Source organism: Myodes glareolus, chromosome 10 (assembly GCF_982192425.1).
Source record: "Myodes glareolus chromosome 10, mMyoGla1.1, whole genome shotgun sequence".
NCBI classification, from domain to species: Eukaryota; Metazoa; Chordata; class Mammalia; order Rodentia; family Cricetidae; genus Myodes; species Myodes glareolus.
This window is the reverse complement of record NC_142035.1, coordinates 74,215,794-74,228,867: the sequence shown is the minus strand read 5'-3', so window position 1 is coordinate 74,228,867 and position 13,074 is coordinate 74,215,794. Positions and strand designations below refer to the sequence as shown.

At 43.0% G+C, this 13,074-nt stretch overlaps 1 pseudogene; it reads left to right on the top strand.

Annotated features, from left to right (window-relative positions):
• Positions 1 to 1,562: 1,562 nt before the first annotated feature.
• On the top strand, positions 1,563 to 4,734 carry LOC125406534 (sentrin-specific protease 2 pseudogene; annotated as a pseudogene).
• The last annotated feature ends 8,340 nt before the right edge of the window (positions 4,735 to 13,074 follow it).

Below are 13,074 nucleotides of genomic sequence, written 5' to 3'. Positions count from 1 at the left end.
GAGGATCAGTGTGGGGACCTGAACTTTGTTTCTCTGGGAACAAATCCCTTTGAGGTGTCCTAAGAAAGAAGAGAAAGACCCTTGATGAGAATAAAATGACACCTGGGGTAGCATCATAAGACATTCACACCTTTCACAGAAAAAATACCTTTTCCTTCCAGTAAATCACTGGTGTAAATATCCTTGCACAGTTTGTTAAGTGGTCATATTTCAGTGTGAGCAACACACAATGTGTGACTTGACTGTTTGCCCACATATTTATAAAAAGTCTCTGTACCTTTGAAAGTAATTGAGAGGCTCAAAGTCAGAGATAACCAGTATTGAAAGTGCTTGTTGTCCAAACATGGTGACTGCCATTCAGATCCCTGCCCCCACCGAAAACCCACATGCATGTAACTCCAGCTCTGGTAGAATTCTTCTTAGGGTCTTCTAGGCATGAGTTCAGAGCTTCTGTTATTGCCAGGACTGTCACCAAGGCAGCGAGTATATTTTTCTCAGTGAATTCTATTGACAATGCCGAGGTTTTATTTACTCTCTCATGGTAACTTACTGATCCCTGGTGAGTTGGGACCTGTAGTGCAAGTTTCCTCAAAGATTGAAGCATTCATCTCTGAAGGGAAGCTCCTTAAGTGGGAAGGCAAACAATTCAAGAGAGTCCAAAAGTGCTCGAAACCAACCAGATTCACTAGGCCCCTCCCTGGGATTGTAAGCAATAAAAGCTGAGAGTCTCTCTCAAATGGAAGGAAGCTGAACAGCAAGGAAGCCTCTCAGAAGACCCAACCACAGACCAGATGCCTAGAAGGAGCAGAACCAGACGGAAATCGTTTGCTTTGAAGAGGTTTAGAACCACGGAGTCACGTGGAAAGGACACTGTGCAGCCAGTTGATCTGTCTGCAAGGTGTGCAGTGCTTCCAGGGTCCCGGCTTCTGTGAGCTGTCACCCATGCTGAGGATGGGCTATGGTGATGCACCTGTCTGTGCTTCATTTCTGTTTCTGTAAGACACCCCTCACCCATATTCTTGTAAGTAACCCCAATAAAACTCATTGGTTCACCGAGCTGAACTTTGGTGTTATCTGTACTTTGGTCCATCCAGGGCTCCCTATGTGGTGAGAGGAGACATATGCTTCATTTCCCTATGCGACGTTTTGTCACACAACAGTACCTACTGGGTTTTATAAATGTGAAATTCTGCTTATTCTTTGCAATTAATAAGCATATTGTGAGGAGCCATTTTGAAGGGCAATTATATTTTGTTTTCTGTTTTTGACCCTGAGGTAAAATTTTCTGAGTGATAAAAATTTGTAATCAGGATGAACTAGGTTATGCTGAGATAATCTGGGTAACCTTGTGCTCTACAGAAGGGAACAGAGATGCATGTGATTAGTTCACAGCCCTCCAACCCTGTCTTCCAACTCCTCAACCCAGCTGGGGGTGAGCAGGGCCACCACCCTCCAAAGAACGTTGAGTTTTCTCGGGTCACATCACAACCAGCTGTGGAATGTTGAAGGCTGTATCTAGGGCAACCTCGGACTCAGGTATCACTTGTGAGGCTTGCCTCGGATGTGTTTGCCTCGCGGGTAAGACCTGGTGTCTTACACTGAGGAGGACAGTCTGTCTGATTTTGACGACCTGGTTCCTTACCTGGTTACTTTACTCGAGAGGGACTCAAATAAGGAAGTAGTCCTAGAAGTCTACGGGGTTTCCCACAGTGGACCCTGCTGAACTGCCAACTCTTGATTGATTCACCAATCGGTTGCCGACGTTGACCACTCAATTGGCCTCATACTCTGACTGAAGCCGAAACCCCAAATCGACTGTGTTTATGAAGAAAAGCTCTTCATCCAGTGACCGGTAAATTTCTTAAACCAACTTGTGAATCTTTATTTACTGCAATAAGTGGTTCTCCGTACATCGGGGTCAGGCACCCAACACAGGCAATCCACACAGTGATACCATGTGGCACCCGGAACAGTGTGGGATGGAGATGAAGCCTGAAGCTTCCAGACAATGTCGAAAAAGGAAGCACCAGGAGGAAGGAGGCACGGACACGGAGTCTGAAGCTTTGAGACATGGTCGAAAATTGAAACTCCAGGATGAGGGTAGAACCGATTGGAAGTTTGAAGAGTCCAGCAAGGCTCAGAAGAGGCTAGCTCAGGAACAGCAAGATGTATGGCTTCAGAGTGAACAGGCAGTCATGGAGCAGCCACGGAAAGCCCGGGAAGAGAGGCCAAGACAAGTAAAGATCCTAGACGTGGCCAAGGGTCCACAGGAGCAGGCTGTAACCGGGAGAAAATCTCCTGATGGTGGCAAGGGCCTTAAGCAGCCCTATTGGGTCATGAAGGAATTTTCTATAGACCACCATAGGATAAAGTACCAAAAGGTACAGCAGAACCTTCAACGCAATGATGACATGATCTCTGACCCACCCAGGGCTCACAGTTCACTTAAGGATAGTTTGAAGGTTAAAGGGTGTGTGGAAGAACACAGTCATGGACACAGAACAACTAAGTGTGATGCTATTCAATCCACTCTTGTTGCCACAAGAGAATGTCTGTCACCAGACAAAATAGTAAAGATTTGTCCAGAAGAATCTTCTGATACAAAGAAGAAAGCTGGAGTATACTTTGAAGAAAGAAGGGGACACCACTTGGAGTCTGACTTGCAAGGAATACAGGCTCAAATCCTGCATAGTGGCAGCCGCAGGTTACTTCCCAACAAGACGCCCATATTTCCAACAAAGGAAAAGCCTGTTGCAGAGGAAGGACAGTTCAGAGGAACAGATGAAGTCTGTGATATTACCGAGGACATGGAAAAAGAAATCAAGAAGGCACTAGGTCCAGGGCCCCAAGAGGAAATCTTAAGTAGTGCATTCAAATTGCGCATTACTCGAGGAGATATCCAGACCCTAGAGCCTGGTGAATGGCTCAATGACCAGGTAATGAATTTTTACATGAATCTTCTGGTTAAGAGAAGTGAAAAGGAAAGCTACCCTGCTCTTCATGTGTTTAGCACGTTTTTTTACCCTAAGCTAAAACATGGCGGCTACAGTGCTGTGAAGAGATGGACTCGAGCAATGGATCTCTTTGAAAAGGAAATTATTTTAGTGCCTATCCACCAGAACGCACATTGGAGTCTGATAGAAATCGACCTCAGAAAACAGAGTATTAAATATTATGACTCAATGGGACACACAGGACAGAGCATTTGTGAGACCATCTTTCAATATTTACAAAATGAGAGCAAGACTCGAAGGAACATTGAGCTGAACCCTTTTGAGTGGAAGCAATACAGCATGACATCAGAGGAGATTCCTCAACAGCTGAACGGGAGCGACTGTGGCGTGTTTACCTGCAAATATGCAGATTACATTTCTAGAGACCAACCTGCCACCTTTTCTCAGCAGCACATGCCCATCTTTAGGAAGAGGATGGTATGGGAGATCCTGCACAGTCACTTACTGTAACAACCTCCTCCCGGTTGCTATGGCACCCATGTACTTTTCTATCGATGCCTCTCTATACCTCAAGCAGGATGGCTTGAAAATATTGAAAACAGATACTGAGCTGTCCAACAGGCATGAATCCCACTCTCTTCAATGTAGTCCTAACTTGGGGAGTCTCGCCCGGTGCGGCCTATAGGATGCATGTAACTACCGCAAGCATAGGAACTGCTGTTCAACCCACGCAAGAACACGTTTCAATATATTGTCTAATGCTGGATTTAGTTTATAAATTGTTTTTTTTTGTCTTCTTTCCCCTCCATGATAGTTTGTTTCATTAACTCATTTGTAAACCTTGGCAGTTGTCAATTTCTATTATTATTAATATTATTTCTATATTCTATTATTTTTTTGTTATTATTATATCTATCAACTGTATTCCTTGTTTGAACTGTTTATCCCTGAAAGGCATGTCCCATTACAGTGCTATCTCCACTGGAGATCAGGAGGGACAACAACAAGAGGAGGCAGGCAGTGTCCACTAGAATCTCTAATGCTGGTGATGGAGCTGCTAAATTGAAGCTGGGGGGTTTTGTGTATTTTTTTTAACATTTGAGTATTCATGAATTGTACCAAGTGATTCTTTTCTGACTCATCAAACTCTATTAGACTTGCCTAGGTAGTAGACATATATGACCTTAGTATGTGATCACGCTGCTGCCTGCCTGTCTTGGAGTCATGTAGACCTGTGTGACTATAGGATGTGGTCAAGCTGCTGCCTAGCTGTCCAGGGCTCAACTAGACCTGTGTGATCATAGGATATGGTCAAGCTGCTGACTCCCTATCCAGGACCCATGTAGACCTGTGTGGCTCAAGGGTGTGGCTAAGCTGCTGCCTGCTGTCCAAGATTTATGTAGACCTGTGTGGCCAGTGGATATGGCCAACTACTGCCTGCTTGTCCAGGACTGTAAAGGCAAGCATTATGGTCATCCAAATACACAGGCTTTCCCAGAATTAATGGGTCCAGCCTTAGTTTTGGAAGCTGATTGAAAATAACTGTAATAGTAAATATCCATTTTTATCTCAGGTCTCAGTGAATCCCAACCTCAGGTTTACTGGGATTGTATTGAATCAGTTGAACAGTTTTATTTAATTTAAAGTTATGTTTGTTTACTTGATTTTTAGATTACTATTATTATATTCAATTCCCACTGTGGCAGTGGGGATTTTCTATTTAACCTTGACATTGCCAATTATAGAATAATCAATTTCATGTTTGATATACTTGTATCTCACTTTTCTGTTCATTATGTTTCATTTGTGTTAATGCAATTTTTATGTAATAAAGTTTAAAGTTGTTAAAATATAAAATAAAAATTAAAGTAGAGTATAATTTGCCATTCCTCATGTTTTTCTTTCATCCTGAAAACTTCCCTGAAATTTCAACTAAGAAATATGGGGATATAAGTCAGTAGATTTAAAGATTCTGTCTCCTTCACAGAATAAACGAGGTAGAACCTTGTTGGAAAAAGCATGACCCTGGTGGGTGAGGGTTTTGTGTGTGCAATGCCTCCCCAGTTTCCTGTTCTCTCTCTCTGATCCCTGGGAATGAAGGAGAATGTGGTCAGCTGGTTTCCTGCTCCTGCGCTCAGCCTTCCCCTGACTGTGGCCATGCCTCCCCTGTCATGCTGTATGCTGCCCCTCTAGAACCATAACAAAAATGTTTTCTTTCATTGTTTTTATAATGCTATTCTAGCACAGCAAGAGACAAGTAACTGATGTACACATCTTCTTAGACTTCTACTAAGTGTTCATTTGCCCTGTCTTGTTCAAGCCGTCTTCTGGCCTTGTCCTTATATATCACATATCTGCACTGCAGTCATTGCAGTAGTAATACCATTAACCCTACAGCCTAGTTTATGTAGCTGTGGACATTTGGCTTAAGGCATAGACTGTCATATGCCGTGCGAATTATTGATAATCTTTTCCTGTCTAAATGATTCAGTTATAATCCTTTCCTGACTTAGAAAGTTAACATAGAAATAAAGTCATTATTTTAGATATTTGACAGAAATACTGCCAATGAGAAAATTAATGCTGGGACTCTCATTTTCACCCAGACTGAGTATCAGGCGCCAGACTGTGGCAGGTTGCCTGAGAATGGCCCCCATAGTCTCATGTATTTGATTTCTTGCTCCTCAGTTCATGGAATTATTTGGGAAGGATTAGGAGGTGTGGCCTTGTTGGAGGAGATGTGTCACTGAGAATGACTTTTGAGGTTTCAAAAGGCCATGGCATTCCCAGTTAGCACTCTCTCCTCTCTCCCCCTCTTTTCCTTACTCTACCCCTTTTTCTCCCCCGACCCATGCCTTGTTCATCGGATGTAAGTTCCCAGCTAGTGCTCCACGGCCAGGCCTACTGACATGCTCTATGCCATGACTGTCTTAGACGCTAACCCTCTGGAACTAAGAGTCCCAAATGAAATGTTGTCTTGTATACGTTGTCTTGGTTATGCTGTTTGTCATAGAGATAGAAAAGAAAAGAGGACAGAAGTTGCTACTGGGAGTGGGGCTAAAGCTGTGACAGGCCTGACCATACTGCTTGGGTGAAAAATGCGAAAGGCTTTTGGACTTTGGGTGAGAGGAAAGCAGTTGAATACTGCAATGGGGGCTCAATGGGCCATTCTAGTAGGAGCCAGGCTTGCAAATGGGAACAATATTAGCAACTGAGCTAGAAACCATACCTGTGAAATTTTGGTAAAGAATGTGATTGGTTTTTGCTCTTGTCCAAAGAGTCTGCTTCAGGATAAATTGAAAAGTTTTGAACTAATTTCCTTATCATAAGAAATTTCAGCACCTAACATGGAGCTGTCACTTGGATTTTAGTAATTACTTTCAAGCAGTTCTATCCTGCAAAGGAACAAATGAAGCCAAAATAATTACAAAATGTACGGTGTAAGGAGAAGAGGAGCACCAGGATGTTAGGGTCTGTGAGTAGCTCCATCAAAGACCACCAGTCATGAATCCAGTATGGAAGGCTATGTTATAAAAATTCAACATGTTTGGGTGGCACATAGCGATGACCCGAGAGGCTCACAGGCCCACCTTTTAAACCGGGTTAGGGTTAGGGGAATTCCATATAGGAAAGATTAGTCTGGTTGCTGAGTGGTGGGTTTAAACAAAAAGTTTATGGGTTACTAGAGGATTGCTTGGTGACTCCGTGTTTAGGGGCTATTATAAACCTGTCATGACTCTTGTCTGGCGATCTGGCCCACTTCCAATATATTAATGTTGAAATAAAGACAGATGCTGAGAGAGATCACGCTCTCTGTTAAGTCTGATTGTTCATGATGTTAGATCTCAGCAATAGGACAGTAGCAAAGACACAGTCCACAGTTTCCCTCCCATCCAAAACATCATTTGCCCCAAAGCAAAATAAAGTATTCCATACAATAAATGATAAAAAAAAAGGGAGAAGACAAAACAAATCCCGGTAACCAATGATAGGAAAATGCTCTGCTACTGAGTGCTGGGCCCAGCTTTAGAGACACTTAGACCACGGTACAGAGAGGCTTTACAGAGACAGCATGCTTATTCGTCAAGATTCTGTAGAAAAACAGAGCTAATAGGAAGAATCTATATATTTTATACTTATATATCTATATCTATCCATGTAGGGTTTATTAGCCTGCCTTACAGACTGTGGGTCTGCCAGTCCAACACTGACTGTCTACCAGCAGAACGTCCAAGAATCCAGTTCATCTCACAAGGTTGAATGTCTCAGCTGGTCTTTAGTATAGGCTGGAAGCCTGAAGAAGTGGGCTCTAATGCCAGTGAAGAGATGGACTTGCCATCCAGAGTGAGGGCAGCAGGTGTAAAGCATAGAGCCTCTTTTCCCATGTCCTTTCCATTGGATTCATCAGGAGCTATGGCCCAGATGAAAGGTGGATCTTCCTATTAAAAGGATTCAGATTAAAGGGTTTTTTTTTCCTACTTCAAGTGACTTAAGTAAGAAGAATTCCTGACAGGTGACCCCAGCCTATTGAGTTTTAGTTAATTCTAGATGCAGTCAAGTAAACGCCAAGAACAGCCATCACAGCATGGCACTTTGCTGACGCGAGAGATTTGCCAGTTAGGACTTAGGAGGCAGAAAACGAAAAAGAAGGTAGACTATTCAGCAACTGCTGAAATTTGTGTAGGTTTCCCTTTGAGCATGTGATGCAATACTAGACTGTGCCTGTCTAGGAAGGGATTGCTCAGGCCCAGAAAAGAGCCGTGGCCAGAGAAAGAACAGCTGCAGGGAGGCTGTGAGTCGACACTATCAAAGTTTCATAGGTTTGGGGGGTTTGAATTCTGTCTGCATGTGGTAGGAGATCTCATGGACACTCAGGCAATTGCTAGAGAACTTTGGAAGTTCATGCCCTTAGTTTTAGTCCTAAGTAAAAGTGCTAAGTCCACCAGTGTAGTATCCTACAGCCTAGTAGCAGCACTTTAAAGTTTCAGATGGATCAAGTTAATCTTCAATTAAATTTTCTGCCAGGACACAACTCAGTTTTCTTTTTAGAATCATATAAAACCCACTCAACAGTATAAGCTACCATGCCCCTCAAAAAATCAAACATAAACCTACAGCAGATGTAAATTTCACCAACAGAACTAACGTAGAAACAGTAGATGAGATAATAGAATGAACAGATAAGGACTTTATAGCAAGCATTACAAGTGCTATCTAAGGATCCAGGATGGACTAGTACTATTGTTTGGAACTGAAGTATTCCCCCCAAAAGGCCCATGTATTGAAAGCTTGGTCTCCATAAGGTGGCCCTGGAAAGAAGCGATTGGGGCAGTGGCAACTACCTCCATCAATGGTCAATTCATGAACATGTCTTGAAAGGTGTATCTAATTCTGTCCCCACTTTCTGGCTGGTCTCTTTGGTATTGTTCTAGTAATGACGGTTTTTTCACCTAGCTCCAAATTAATGGTGTCAGAAGATAGTGGAGCCAAACAGCTAAAACTAAGGAGGAGTCAATCTTGTAAACAGAGACTGCTTCTCTGTTTCCTGGCCACCCAGACTTGAATAATCACTCAAAAAACTATATTAAGTACAACACTCTTTGGCCAACGCCTCAGGTGTATTCCCATCTAGCACATATCCCAAATCAACCCATTCCTTTCTCCTTTTGATTTTTTTTTTCAAACCAGGGTTTCACTGTAGCTTTGGAGTCTGGAACTAGCTCTTGTAGACCAGGCTGGCCTTGAACTCTGAAAGATCCACCTGCCTTTGCCTTCCAGTGCTGGGATTGATGGCATGTGCCACCACTAAATGCAAAATTAATCCATTTCTTTTAATTTGTGTATCTACACAGGGTTGTGAGTTACCAGTAATTTTATGGCATCTTTCTCCTTTGGTGCTACATGGTGTCTGCCTGTCTCTGTTTTTTTTTTTTCTCCCTGTATTTAGTTTAGTTATCCTGCCTACTTGTATTCTGCCCTTACATAGGCCAGAGCAGCTTCTTTATTATCTAATGTTAATAAAGCATTCATAATACACAGTGGGGAGCCCCACATCACAATCTTTTCATCGAATTTGTTTTACTGCAGTGATAAAATCTGAAGAGTTCAAACCATGATGGAAACGAGAGAGGTTAGTGTTTTGTTATTGTGTTTCTTTATTCCTCACAGTGGATCTTAGTCCAAGAACAAGTTTGGGTTGAATTCCTTCCCTTCATCCTCTGGTGAGAAGTCCTTCTGTACATTTGTCACTCTTATTGGTTAATGAATAAAGAATCTGCCTTGGCCTGTGATAGGATAGAGTAGAGGGAGGTGGGGAAAACCAAACTGAATGCTGGGAGAAAGTAGGCAGGACCAGGGAGAAGTCATGTAGCCCCACCAGAGTTAGACACTAGACAGAAACTTGCCTGTAATCCACAGCCTTGTGGTGATTCACAGATTAATATAAATGGGTTAAATTAAGATGTAAGAGCTAGCTAATAAGAGGTTAGAGCTAATAGGCCAAGCAGTGATTTAATTAACACAGTTTCTGTGTGTTTATTTTGAGTCTGGGCTGCCGGGAACAAACAAACAGCCTCCTAACACACCCCTTGTTTCTGAATTCTGTTAAGGTTTTCCGCAGCTCACTACATTGTAGTAATTTGAAAACAGTGGATTGAAAAATGCTGGATACACAGTTAGATACCTGTGTGCCTGACCACAACTCTAGGAATACAAAATGATCCAATTAAAAAATGGTGTTCAGATCTAAACAGAGTTCTCTATAGAAGAATCTCAAATGGGTGAAAGACACTTAAAGAAATGCTCAAAAATCCTTAGACATCAGGGAAATGCAAAGCAAAATGACTCTGAGATATTATTCTACACCAGTTAGTGTGGAGGGCTGGACCACATTCTCCATTGCTTCTAGGAACAAAGGTAGAGATTGACCTCTGTGACCCCAAGGTGTGGCGGCACACGCCTTTAGTCCTGATGCCTGGGCGGCAGAGGCAGATTGACCTCTGTGACCTCAAGGCGTGGTAGTATACGCCTTTGGTCCCAATGCCTGGGAGGCAGAGACAAGCAGATCTCTGTGAGTTCAAGGTGATGTAGCACACGCCTTTAATCCCAGCGCACGTGCTTTGTAACTCTGTACCGCTGCGTCCCTGCCTACTCCCGAGGCATCATCTGGGATAATGGGCAGTGGACCAATCCAAGAGTGACACGTCAGAAGCGAGGACTGTTTCCTTTATAAGGGCTGGGTTCCCCTCATTCGGGGTCTCCGCTTTGGAAGCTGATGCTCTCCCTCTCAAGAGGCATTAAAGCTTTACTGCAGAAGTATCCTAAGTGCCCTGCGTCGTTCTTGCTGGCGAGACCGTAGCGCGGGACAAGTTAGAATGGTTAAGGTCAAAACAACAACATCTATGTTAGTTTATGCTGGAGAAGATGGGGAGTAAGGGGAGAACTCTTCCATTGTTGGTCAGAGTGCAAAACATGTACATCTTCTATGATATTCAGTATAGAGTTTTCTTAGAAAACTGGGAATTGATCTACCTCAAGACCCATCATTACAATGCTTGGGCATATACCCAAAGAATTCTCAATAATTCTAAAAGGACATTTGCTAATCTGTGTTCATAGAAGCATGATTTCTAATAGTAACAACTTGGAAACAGCCTAGATGCCCCTCAACTGAAAAATGGATAAAGGAAATGTGGTACATTTATACATTAGGGTACTACTCAGTGGAAAAAAAAGACATCTTGAAATTTTCATGTAAATGGCTGGATTAGAAAAAAAAAAACCAACCCAACCCATTCATAGTGAAGTAAACCAGACCCTGAAAGACGAACATGGTATGTGCTCACTCGTAAGTGAATATTAGGCACATAGCAAAGGATAACCAGCCTATATTTCACAACCCCAGCGAAGCTAGGTAACAGGGAGAACCCTAATATACATACATAGATCCCCTGTGAAGGGGAAATAGCCAAGATCTCCTGAGAAAATTGGGAGAATGGGGAGTCTAGAAAGGAGGGTGAAGAAAAGGAGGAGAAGAAAAGAGAGAGAGATTAGGAGACATGAGGGAACAGGATTGTTGAGAGGAGGGAAAGAGGGAGAGCAAGGAAAGGGATATCTTGATTGAGGGACGAGGTGATCGAATGTAGATTAATAAAAACTTGTTAATTAAATTATAAGAGCTCGTGGGAAAACGCCTACGCTATGGTCAAGTGGTCATTTTTTTTTGTTTGTTTGTTTTGTTTGTTGAGGCAGTGTTTCTCTGTAGCTTTGGAGCCTGTCCTGGAACTAGCTCTTGTAGACAGGCTGCCCTCGAACTCACAGACATCCACTTGCCTCTGCTTCCCAAGTACTGGGATTAAAGGCGTGCACCCCCACTACCCGGCTAAGCTTTCACAGTTAATAAGTCTGTGTTGTTATGTGAGGACTGACGGTCCCAATGAGAAAGCTTACTACAGCAAATTGCACCAGCAATTGGTTCATATTGGGCCAGCTGACAGGGTACATTCAAGGTAGGCCCAACTTCCTCGTAAATTACATGAGCTAAACACACGTGGTTTTACAATCACAGCACAGAAAATTGATCCTCTAAGCATTATGCTCACTTCACAGAGGCAGTTCAGTCATTAGGTTATTCAGGGATGTGAAGATCAGTGTGGGGATCTGAACTATTTCCTCTGTTTGGGAACAAATCCCTTTGAGGTGTCATTAGAAAGAAGAGAAAGAAGCTTGTTAAGAATAAGATGACACCTGGGGTAGCATCGTAAGACACTTAAACCTTTCACAGAAAAAAATACCTTTTCATTCCAGTAAATCACTGGTGTAAATATCTTTGCACAGTTTGTTAAGAGGTTACTGATAGCCCACATATTTATAAAAAGTCTCTGTACCTTTGAAAGTAATTGAGATGCTCAAAAAGTCAGAGATAACCAGTATTGAAAGTGCTTGTTGTCCAAACATGGTGACTGCCATTCAGATCCCTGCCCCCACCAAAAACCCACATGCCTGTAACTCCAGCTCTGGTAAAATTATTCTTAGGGTCTTCTAGGCATGAGTTCAGGGCTTCTGTTATTGCCAGGACTGTCACCAAGGCAGCGAGTATCTTTTTCTCAGTGAATTCTATTGACAATACCGAGGTTTTATTTACTCTCTCATGGTAACTTACTGATCCCTGGTGAGTAGGGACCTCTTGTGCAACAGTTTCCTCAAAATTTGAAGCATTCCTCTCTAAAGGGAAGCTCCTTAAGTGGGAAGGCAAACAACTCGAGAGCCCAAAAGTGCCAGAAACCAACCAGATTCACTAGGCCCCTCCCTGGGATAGTAATCAATAAAAGCTGAGAGTCTCTCTCAAATGGAAGGAAGCTGAACAGCAAGGAAGCCTCTCAGAAGACCCAACCTCAGACCAGATGCCTGGAAGGAGCAGAAACCAGGCAGGTGCTTTGAAGAGGTTTAGAACCACGGAGTCACGTGGAAAGAGCACTCTGCAGCCAGTTGATCTGTCTGCAAGGTGTCCAGTGCTTCCAGGGTCCCGGCTTCTGTGAGCTGTCACCCATGCTGAGGGTGGGCTATGGTGATGCACCTGTCTGTGCTTCATTTCTGTTTCTGTAAGACACCCCTCACCCATATTCTTGTAAGTAACCCCAATAAAACTCATTGGTTCACCGAGCTGAACTTTGGTGTTATCTGTACTTTGGTCCATCCAGGGCTCCCTATGTGGTGAGAGGAGACATATGCTTCATTTCCCTATGCGACGTTTTGTCACACAAGAGTACCTACTGGGTTTTATGAATGTGAAATTCTGTTTATTCTTTGTAATTAATAAGCATATTGTGAGGAGCCATTTTGAAGGGCAATTATATTTTGCTTTCTGTTTTTGACCCTGCTGTTAAATTTTCTGAGTGATAAAATTTGTAATCAGGATGAACTAGGTTATGCTGAGATGATCTGGGTAACCTTGTGCTCTGCAGAAGGGAATTGAGATGCGTGTGATTAGTTCACAGCCCTCCAACCCTGTCTTCCAACTCCTCAGCCCAGCTGGGGGTGAGCAGGGCCACCACCCTCCAAAGAACGTTGAGTTATCTCGGGTCACATCACAACCAGCTGTGGAATGTTGAAGGCTGTATCT